Source organism: Pipistrellus kuhlii, unplaced genomic scaffold (genome assembly GCF_014108245.1).
Source record: "Pipistrellus kuhlii isolate mPipKuh1 unplaced genomic scaffold, mPipKuh1.p scaffold_m20_p_14, whole genome shotgun sequence".
Lineage (NCBI taxonomy): Eukaryota > Metazoa > Chordata > Mammalia > Chiroptera > Vespertilionidae > Pipistrellus > Pipistrellus kuhlii.
Window position 1 is genome coordinate 20,867,410 of NW_023425449.1, and position 11,896 is coordinate 20,879,305.

Genomic DNA, 11,896 nt, shown 5'->3' on the forward strand with positions numbered 1-11,896 from the left:
CGGGCGCGCGCTGGGGAGCCGCTAGGGCTCCTCCACCCTGACAGTCCCATTCAGCCAAGATTTGGGCTCAGCCTAGTTCATCCGAGACACTTGGTCACTCTCATCCCAACCCTTTCTTCTGCGGTTTCTAAGAGATCCAATGACAAGACCTGTCATTTATTCACCACATTGTCTCAGAACATGGGGAGTTTTTTAAAATATATATATTTTATTGATTTTTTTACAGAGAGGAAGGGAGAGGAGAGAGAGACATCAATGAGAGAGACACATAGACCAGCTAGCTGCCTCCTGCTCACCCCACACCAGGGATGTGCCCGCAACCAGTGTACATGCCCTTGACCAGAATCGAACCTGGGCCTTTCAGTCCGCAGACCGACACTCTATCCACTGAGCCAAACCGTTTTCGGCAAGAACATGGGAAGTTTTAATCATTAATCCCCCAGGTTACGCAGACCACTTGCAAGGGACATCCCTAACTTTTGGTCCTAAAGGGGCAAGTTCAGACCTTCACCAAGTTCAAGGATAAAAGGTGAGGAATCAGGGAAAAGGGTCAGTTATGGCCAACGGGGATCAGAGCTTCTGCCCCTTCAAATGGGCATGGTTTCACTAGGATTTCAAAGTGGGTCCCTAGACCAGTAAGAAAATATTTAGAGAGCCGAAACCGGTTTGGCTCAATGGATAGAGCGTCGGCTTGGGGACTGAAGGGACCCGGGTTCGATTCCGGTCAAGGGCATGTACCTTGGTTGCAGGCATATCCCCAGTAGGGGGTGTGCAAGAGGCAGCTGATCGATGACTCTCTCTCATTGATGTTTCTAACTCTCTATCTCTCTCCCTTCCTCTCTGTATAAAATCAATAAAATATATTTTAAAAAAAAAAGAAAAGAAAGAAAATATTTAGAGAAAAAGGATGTCAGCCTTTTGCTGTGATTGTGAATTTTAGAAAGTCAGGTCTTATTCATCTTTATATCTCCAATGCCAGAACATAACAGCATGCTGTGTTGCTGTGTGTGTGTTTTTTTTTTAAATATATAAATATATATTAATTGATTACAGAGAGGAAAGAAGAGGAAGAGAGAGATAGAAAAATCAACCATGAGAGAGAATCATTGATCGGCCACCTATTGTACACCCCACACTGGGGATCAAGCCTGCAACCCAGATATGTGCCCTGATTGAGAATCGAACCCAGGACCTTCTGGTTCATAGGTTGATGCTCAGTCACTGAAGCCACTGTTTTGTGTGGCTTCCCTTCACCCCCCCATGAACTAGTGAGTGAATGAAGGTCAATAAATAAGTGAGGACAGAGTTTTAAGACTCCAGACGTGTCCCTCAACTTTTGAACTTCAGTTTTGACATCTACAACCTGCCCTACTAACACTTACACTTAAAGTGAGACTTGAGTAACTTCTAATGTGAGTAGTGAAACATTATATAAATGGCAGTATTATTGTTTTTATTAGGATACTGTTTGTCTAGGCTGTCATTTAAAGGCGTTTTTTTCCCCTTGAAATGTAATATTGTCAATGTAAGAAACATTCAAACATGTAGAGAATTTTTATGAGTTTATTTGAGCCAAACTGACCACAATGGCTAGAAAGCAAGGACTCAATGGTTTGAAAAAAGTGCTCCAGAGATTGGCAGTATTGCAGCTTATTTTATACATTAGAATCAAAGGAGGAGATGTAAGGAGGATACATGAATACCATGGGAGCTAGGTTAAGGGGGCCAGAGAAAGTGGAGCAGGGAAATCTCTAGGGTTGGATGAAAAGCAAAACAGAGACACATACTTCTTTTACATTTGGTGGATACAAGATAGTAAAGATTCACAGCACATAGAGGTGGTAAACAGGGGACACTAAGAACTTCTGTGGTTAGCTGCTCTGCTGGTTGTGCTCTGAGGGGTCGGGAAAGTCAGTTTATTTTGGCATTTCAAAGGTACTAATATTTTATCGAAGATGCAAAAGACAATAGACAGGCTCACTTAAGTAAAGATTGACCTTTGTCAAGGAAGCTAAAGCCTAGGACTACCCCTGGGACCCACTTTTGGTTAGGAAGTTTTATGTTCAGGCCATCTTGTTTTTAAGGCCCACTCTGCAGGCCTCCCCTGAGCATGACAAGTTTAGCATGTGGCCCCCCTTATATCTATAATATAATGCCATTACATAGGAGTCAAACTTGGAGAAAACTGATCAAGGATTGAATCTTGCGATATTAACCTCAGAAAAGTTCTATGTGTCTTTAAGCCTCAATTTCCTCATCTATTAGATAAAAATAATACTGATATTATAGAAACATGGGAGGGAACAAATGAAAGCATTTTTAAAGAATGTTAATCATTATTTGTGAGCATTAAGTAAACTAATGGATGTATGGTAACTTAGCACAGTTAGGATATACTAAATTATATCTACAATTGTTAAGGGCGGCTATTTTCAGCCTGTGTGCCACAGAATTTTGCAAACAATGCAACACCTGATAATTTTGTCATGGGCACCGACTTCTTTCCCCTTAGATTGTCAAATGAAAACATGACAACAGCCAATACAACAACAGCCATCCAGTGTGAATGAATCACAATTATCTCTAGTGTTTCTGTCAGCTCGACAAAAAAATCTATTTTTTGGTGTGCTGCAGAATTTTAGTAATTAGTTTATGTGTGCCATGAGATAGAAAAGGTTGAACAGGGGAGTACCTAAGAAATTGATCTTGGAGCCAGCCACTTAGATTTGAATCCTAGCTCTACGACTTTCTAGCTCTATGACCTCAGGCAAGTTTTATTTAACCCATTTGCCTTTAGGTTTAGTTTATTTATCTGTATAATAAGGATTATAAGGATTATTCTGAAAATTAAATCAGATAAAATATATAAAGGACTTAAAATATATGGGTGCTCATTAACTATTAGCTATTATTTTTCTTATTGATAGCTTTAGGACATTTATATGAGTACAAGGTGAAGTCTAGATTCTCAGCACCTCATGTCAGGAATGAAGCTCTTAGCTCAGTCTTCTGGCTCTCTGTAACTACTTGATAAATGCTAATATTAACATTGGTGGTGGTTGTATGTGTGTGTGTGTGTGTGTGTGTGTGTGTGTGTGTGTGTGTGTGTATACGGGTAATTAGCTCTAATTTTGAGAAAAGTTGGGACACCATTTATCTAGAGTCACAAGATAGACTGTTTATTGACTCTGTATTTCAAGGCCTAACTGTAGGTAGTTTATTAATCACCCACTGACAGGAAACAGACACTATGAGTTATCGGTCATTTCATTTCCTGGAGCAATCTGGCCATTCCCCCTGGGTCTTCCCATATGACCCAATACTGTGGGCTGCAGCCCCTGAGCACTCTAAAGCTAGAGTTCATCTTAAGCTTGAATGGGAATGGACCCAGGGACTCCAGACTGAATCTGCAGGGAGTGATGGGGCGTATGAACACTAACTTGGCAGACTGCATTCATCTTCCTGTGACAGATCCCTCATTGGCAGAGGTCATCAGTGACATTAAACAGTGTCTCATCCATTTAACTTTATATTTCTGGCACCAGTTATGTGTGATGCTGACATTCCAGGAGATAACTCATCAGATAATCCTCATCTTCTCTTCCCTGAATTCTTCTGAGTAAGGCCTCTCATCGAACTCATGTTCACCACCCAAATTTCTGATTGAACTTGCCTCCATTTCAGCCACTCCTAAGGCTTAAAGATGCCTGACAATTGGGAACTCCCACAAGAAAGCACCTGATCTCTACAGCACAGCAGAAACACACCTGATACAGAAGGGCATTTGTAACCAGCATCATAATGGAAATTCAGGACAGGAATTAATTTACTAGTAGGTCATATGGGGGCAAGATGTGGGCTCTGAAGTGGCTGATCAGGTACGTAGAACATCTGACACCTAAGCTCCCTCACCTGAAAAATTGGAAATATAAATCCTGAGGTTATGAGTGTGAAAGGGTTATTAACTTGAAGAACAAGAGCATATTCCTTGTTATTGCACTGCTATTAAAATGAAGCATTTCCTGATTTCATAGAAGAAGGCACAGAAGGAAAAGGGGAGAAATACCATGCAACTAGCCTATTGATTTTCATTTTTTAGATTAATGTTTGCCAGTTTCTTCATTAACAAACAATTTTAACTGTATTAATCATCAAGGCAAAAACTATCTGACTTTTAAGGTGTGATAGACTATGTATAGAAATGGTTGTGCTTTAAAAAAATAATGTATAGGAAGGCAAGGTTGCTTGGCTGAAGCACTTCCTTGTTGAGTAAGTCACCAGCTGCTTACGGATCTGCTGAAAGTGTCAGACCAGGGGGTCAGTTAGTACTAGTTCCGGGTCCCCACGCAATGTTTGTGTGACTCAAGCACGGTCACCCATCCACTACAATAAACCTTTCATTGGCAAGTGGCATTAGTCAAACAGTCACACAGATTTGTAATTATAAACAGAACTGTGAGCTACTTGGAAAGAAATAGATTACAGTAAGAGTACCTGACCCAGTGTGATTTTAAACTAGACCTCTGTACAATGAGTGTGCTAACTAGTGGTGAGAAGATAGTGTAGGAAGCATTGGAGAGTGATAAGCTTATTTTAGCTTTTGTGGGGTAGAAATTCTCTAGAAACCCTGCCAACAGCTAAAAGTCATTGGTTCAAACATAGACATTTGAGAGAAAGCCTTCTGAAACTATAAATGGAAAAGCATTTTTATTAGCTTAACTAGGATTTTTTAAATTTATTTTTATTTTATTATTTTATTTTATTTTTTTAAATTTAATATGTTTTATTGATTTTACACAGAGAGGAATTGAGAGGGACAGAGATGTCGATGAGAGAGAAACATCGACCAGCCGCCTCCTGCACACCCCCCACTGGAGATGTGCCCGCAACCAAGGTACATGCCCTTGACCAGAATCGAACCCGGGACCTTTCAGTCCGCAGGCTGATGCCTATCCACTGAGCCAAACTGGTCCTGGCAGCCAAACTGGTCCCAGTTAGGATTTTTTTTTAAATGAATGCCTGCATATGGTTAAAAAAAAAATAAAATAGCATTTACATATATACTGTGGAGGGTCAATGTTCATTTCATATCAGACCTTCACTGCCCCTCTACAAAAACCACTACTGCTAATGATTCTTGTCTGATCTTTTATGTCACAAACAAACTGGTATTATGCACAGATATCCTGTTATTTCATGCAAAAACAGCATACTTGTGTCTGAGATCTTTAAAAGAGAGAATTTAATGCATGGAATTGGTTACTTAGGTTATAGAATTCCCAAGAAGTCAAACAGAGGATAGGGAGGCAACCAAGAGCTAAGTAACAGCATAAAGGGGCCTGGCTCACCTGGAGAAAGCTGGAGCCACAGTGGCTTTATCCAGTGGGATCTGAGCTATGAACAGAGTTGCTTTTAAAAACATTGCCCCTCAAATCTCCTGCCGGAGCTTTCCAGTGGCCAAACACAGACAGGAGCCAGCAGACTTGGGAACCTGGTGGTAATGTGGCATGGGCATGCATTCATGGGCTCTCCTATAATACAAGGGATGGTTTTACAAACAGACCACACATATATAGAAATGTCTCATTCTTTTTCCCTGTAGCACAATATTCTAGTCTAGTGTCTGAATGTGCCATAATTATTCTAGTACTCTGCCGATGGATAATTTAACTGCTTACAGTATTTTTTTCTGTTACAAACAATAGGGCAATGAGCAGCCTTATGCATACATTTTTGCTCACTTCTGTAAGGGGACTCTTTTAGGATAAATTTTTTAAATGAAATTGGGATAAAAGTACATGTAATTTTCATTTTGATAGTTTTTGTCAAATCATCTCCCAAATACCTTATTAATATCCTTAATATTGAGCTTACCACTTTTGGAAGGATAGTGACTTATGTCTTGCCAACCATATCACGTGGCATTGGAAGAAGCACTACATTTTTTAAGTGGGAAGTCTGGTTCTTCAAATTGAGGCCTATACAGAGAGTCTCTTAGCAATTCAGGACTTAGCAACTGCTGTCAGCCCAAGAGAAGTGGAGGGTGGGAAGATGCTTCTGTCAGCTGGGGCTGCTACATGAAAATGCCATTGACTGGATGGCTTCAACAGCAGATAGTTCTTTTCTCACAGTTTTAGAGGCTGCAAGTCTGAGGTCAGGGTAGCAGCTTCTGGCTAGTCCTCTCTTTCTGGCTTGTGGGTGGACATATCTCACCATGTAGAATTTTCTCTCTCTTCCTCTTCTAAGGCAACCCAATCCTGTCAAATTAAAACTCCATCATATGACCTCATTAAATCTAATTACCAACTACGGCCTTATCTCCAGACACAGTCATATTAGTAGGTAGCATTTTAGTATATACATTGGAAGGACAGGACCCAATGGAATCCATAGGAATATAGTTCTACTCTCCTCTTTCAGGCTCACAATCTCATACTTAATTTTTAAGGGAATAAAAGCTTTTGAATACTTGCTACATAATGCTCAATAAACGTTATCTACATTAATAAAAGAGTAAGATGCAAATTTACCATACCTTCACGACACCCACCAGCCAATCAGTAGTGAGTATGCATATTAACCCAACAAAGATGATGGTTAATTTGCATACACAGGCCCCCAACCCCTTCAGGCCTCTGGGCAGCATTGGAAGGCTGGAAGGCAGAAAGGCAGCTCCAGCCAGAATGAAAGCTGTGTGGGCAGCCAGGGGAAGGAAGGCTCATTCTTGCATGAATTCTCATGCATTGGGCCTCTGGTGTATATATAACTCTAATGTCACTCTTTTCCTCTCCCTAAAATTTCCTTTTTTTCTCCTTTTCTGAACTCCTCAACCTTACACAATAGCCGCGGTAGTTCAAGCAGTTGTGATTTATGCCTCATAACTATCTAAAATGCATCACCCATTTACAGATTCTGGCACTAGGAGGTTGGCAAGCTACAAGCAGGGAGGAAATCTTCATCATTCTTTGATGAAGTCTTTTAACGGAAGAGTTCTATTACATTACGTAGCTTACTAATCCCTGCCCACTTGAGCAGAAGAAAACACAGGTCAAGCCTTTCTGCACATGCTACACACATCACAATTTTCTCTTTGAATTTTGTGTCAAAGACTGAGCCAAATTCATGATACTTCTGGGTAGGAATTTTTGGGAAAAGGAACAAAAATCTCAACAGACCATTGTAGAGTTTCTGTTGTTCTCTGCAGCCAGAGGAAGAGATATCACGCCTTGCCTATAAACATTTTGACCTTGTCTGCCAATCACCCCAGTCACTTCAACTGGGGTTTCCTGAAACACGGATACCCATATAATATCCCAAGAAATTGGTTCCTTAATTAAACAGGGATGCAATCACAAACAACTGCTCACCTGGAGGCTTCTGAAGAGTATTACCTGCCCACTCAGAGTTCTTCTTCAAAAATCCTTCAGGTAATTTGTTCATCTCTAGTGTCAATTCAAAGATTCTCCTCCTCTCCCATCCCCCATATAGTTTGCACCTGGCTAATGAAAATATGATAGCTAAGAACTCTTAGAACTATTCTCTTAATAATCAATTAGGTGCTTCTATCTGGGAAACTCCCTCCTTTAACTAAAACAAACGCTTAGAAACAAAGGTTTTGATGAGATAGTTTTCATGAGAGAAAATTGCTTTTTGAAACAATAGGCTGAGCTTAAAAGAGTTTCTTCAGGTTAATATTAAGCTAAAGAGTGGAGTGAAGTTATTTAATATTCAACTGAAGGGACACCATTAACAAAACCAAGAAAGAAAATCTCTTTGAGCATAACAACTGATAGCACAGAAATACAAAGAATCATAGACACTACTACAGACAACTATGTGCCAACAAACTGGACAACCTGGAAGAAAGGAAAAAATTCATAGAAGCATACCAAGACTGAATCAGGGGGAAAAAAAGAACTTTGAACAGACCAATTACTAGTAAGGAGTTTGAAGTAGTAATAAAGAAATATTTCAACAAATACAAGCCCAGGTGCAGATAGAATTATAGGTAAATTCTACCAAACACTTAAAGAAGAATTTATTTATACCAATACTTCTAAAGAATTTATTTATACCAATACATCTAAAACTCTGTAGCATGAACATTCTTTGAAACTATAAAATTTCCTGCCCACTCACTTTATTTATTTACTTGTACCAATTTATACCAATACATCTAAAACTCTTATAGCAATACGTCTAAAAATCTTTGATCCCTTTCAATAAAAAAATTGAAAAGAATACTCACAAATTAATTTTACAAGGCCAGCATTACCCCAATGGTGAAGACAGACAAGGATACTTATAAGAAAAATTACAGACCAATATGCTTGATGAACATAGATGCAAAAATCCTCAACCAAATGCTAGAAAACCACATTAAAAGGGACATATATCATAATCAAGTGGGATTTGTTACTGGAGTGCAGAGATGATTCAACATCTATAAATTTATAAATACAATATACCACATTAACAAAATAAAGGATTAAAAATGTGATCATTTCAATAGATGCAGAAAAAGCATTTGACAAAAATTCAACATCATAATATCATAATAAATCAGGTATTGAAAGGCCATATATGACAAGCCACAGCTAACATCATACTCAATGATCCTGAAATAAAAGGCAAAGAATCGGCTACATTCTATATTTTGATGAGAGTGTAGAGGATGTTAAAATACTGTAGCCCAACATTTCTCCACTCATTTTTTCTGAATTACCCTCACAGGAGAAAATTTTAAGTTAATTTAACTTAAGGTGAGAAATTAAATATTGTGTGAAAGATTCTTTTCATGTAGGGTTTTGTTTTGGGGGACTATGAAGACACTCTTACAAAAGCTCAGACTCACTTTTACCCTCACCCTCCCAAAACAAATTTTGCCCACTTGCAGGACATACCACTCCTATTGAGAATGTATGCTTTGGCCAATCTCATGCCTTGAATACACACATTTCACCAATGAGAGCCCATTTTACCATAATCATGCTAAGTAACAAAGTCTAGTATTGTTGGGACATGAACAGGGTTGGATTCCTGGAATATGGACTTTCGGATGAAATGCTAATTCTCCTTCTGGTAAAAGGGGAATCCTGGCTAACGCAACTCTCTACCTGTAGAGAATAAATTAACTTGAATATGTGTGTAAGCAAATGCTTTGCTAAAATATTAAAATAAATTACAGGAATAAATTAAAATAAATTACAGACATAATAGCAGGAATCCAAAGCTAGGAAGTAAACAGAGAAAAGGAGCTGTGTGCAGGGGAATAGTCTAGACTTCAGAGAAAGGATGAGAGAAAGGATGGGGTTTGGCTCTGGAGGAATATAAACAGCATGCAAAGCAGCCCAAGTTCTGTCACTGCAGTTTCCCCTTTGGGTACATGTAATGGCCTTTGAAGGTTCATATTTCTGTGGGCGCCACATGCAGTCAGTGAGCATTGGACTGGTGAGAGCAATGGAACTTGAGAATAGTCAAGGTCACATTATGGATCCTGGTCGTTAGGAAGGACATTGTCTGTGATATGACTTCTTTTCTCAAAGGATGCATTGTTTCTGCTGGGAAGAGTTCCCATAGAGGCAAAGCACTTCTAACCCAGACCAGTTGAAAGGGTTTTGCACAATGAGACCAAAGGCTGGACCTAGAAATGATGATTTAGTGGCTCTAACTCCAGTCGGTGTCTAGCAGGATCACTTTCCTGGCTTGAGAAAGACTCATGGCTGGGGTTTTCAAGTTCATGAAAGCGGCAGGTCTTCTGCCCAGAAAACTGTATGTAAGCTCACATAAATTTTGCATTCAATTTCAGAAGGTTCATGGCCTAAGACTCCAGAAAAGACATTGACTTGAAATATGATGAAACTTTTGGCTGCTCTGTTTTTCAACAAATGTTTGTACCTCGGTTAATAATAATATTGGTTTATCATCATTTGCCATATTTTAATATTTATATTTCCTGGCTTCTGGTCCAAAATACAGATCCTGAATTTTCTAAAATGCAATTATATAAATGGGGATTGTTTTCTCCTAACTAGTGCATCATTATACTCACCAAGTCTATAAATGGCCTCGCCCTTTGAGACTGTGTATTCTCACAACAGCTCAGATCTCCGGGCGGGCAGTTGATTCTGCCCGGCAGGTGTGGGATGTGTGATTGAGTCATTCTAGAGTCTCAAAGAGATATTTGTTACAGGGAGCAACAAACAGTGGCTGATTCAGTGGCTCCTTGGGCTCTGAACAACCTGGTACTTACCGCAATTTACATTGGAAGGAAGCTCTGATGTGGAGGAGATGAAAGGAACACAAAAGCAGAAGTCCCAAGGGCAGGCACAGTAGGAAGTGTGGAAGGGGGGTTTTCCTGGGGCCTTTTCTTTTTAAAGATAAGGCTTAGGTAACACAGGATGAAGAGCTGGCAGTTTAGTAGCAAATGTGGTCAAGTCATTTAAATAAAGACAGAGCCTGGTGTTGCTCTGGCTCTGAGGCAGGACTGCTTACATTGGAATCCTTGCTGCCTCGCTCTGTGTCCTGTCATTTCTCCGTGTCTCAGTTTCTCCTCCTAATATGATTCACTTCTTAGATTGTTCCCAGTGTGAAATGGGAAAATATATGCAAGGCACTTAGAGCAACCCTCTCCACAAACATCAGCGCCTATCTGCAATCAAATTCACTGATGCGTTCCTTTCGAATGATTGTACCCTGTACCGTGTGGACACGGCTGTCTAGGCCTTTGAATGGAGAAATTTTAGATTTCCAAAGAATGTTCATGCTACAGTAACTGCCTATTTAAAAGTATAAACCAGATACTCAAAGCAGAAAATCTCCCCGCAACCATGGCAGTCACATTAGCTGGAAGCTCAGTGTCAGGAGTGCCTGCAGTGTCTTCAGCCCTGTGCTAAGCACTGTGGAAATGTCACTGGGCCAGTTCAGAGCCTGGGGGCTGGTCCTGCTTTGCAAGGTCTGGGACCTGCAGGCTTTTGACTCCTGCAGGAAAGAATTCAAAAGTGGAGTGAGAAGGAAAGCAAGTGTTATTCAGGCAGAGAGAGAGGCCAGGATATGGTTGCAGCCACTGCCTGCTGTAAAAGGGACAAAAGTAGACATCTGAGTGGAGGCAGGGAACACGCAAGTGAGCTGAGTGTAGGGTTATTTTCTCAGTCAGTTCTTGGGATTTTGTGTGTTTTCAAGGGTGGGTTGTTTTTAAGCTTTGTGGAGCCAAATTCTGACTCCACCTTCTGGTTGGGAAGGGTTTTGTTTCTAATGTAGACCATTAGATCCCTTCATTTCCCCTTCTGCTTGTGGTGGCATTTTCACTATACTAATGGTAGAATGAGCTTTGTTTGGGATTGTTCTCTGGTTGATTTTTTCCTCCACCTTGGATTGGTCTGGTTTGAGCCAGTCCTTGTTGTTGTTGATTTCCACCTGCACTAGGTGGAAACAAGGGTTTCCTGCCATAAACATGCTTCTTTTGGCCATGGGCATGCATGGAGGTGGGGCTTTAGTGAGAGGACCTAGCAGCCCATTTGTTCTTGGTGTCAGGTTCTGCTTCCTCACTCACACGTCCGGATTTTCCCCGAACTCAGTCTTTCTATCCTGACTCAGAAACCTACCAAAGATGGATGTCCATGTGTCTGTCTTCCTTGCTTTCTGACAGGTTATCATCTGATTTCTTAATCAGAACTTGGCCTATACCATTACACAAAAAGTTACAAAGCAGAAGTGGTGCAGGAGAACGGAGGTATAATGATGCAAGTATGGTATGAAGTCTTCAGGCATTTTTGGGGTCAGAAGGATACATTTGAAATGGGGTTTGTGAGGGATAGCATCTGGAAAGGCTCCTGAAAGGCAGGTGCTTTGAAAAATTGGCAGGCTTTTGAGAGGCAGATATGAGAAGGAAATGGAT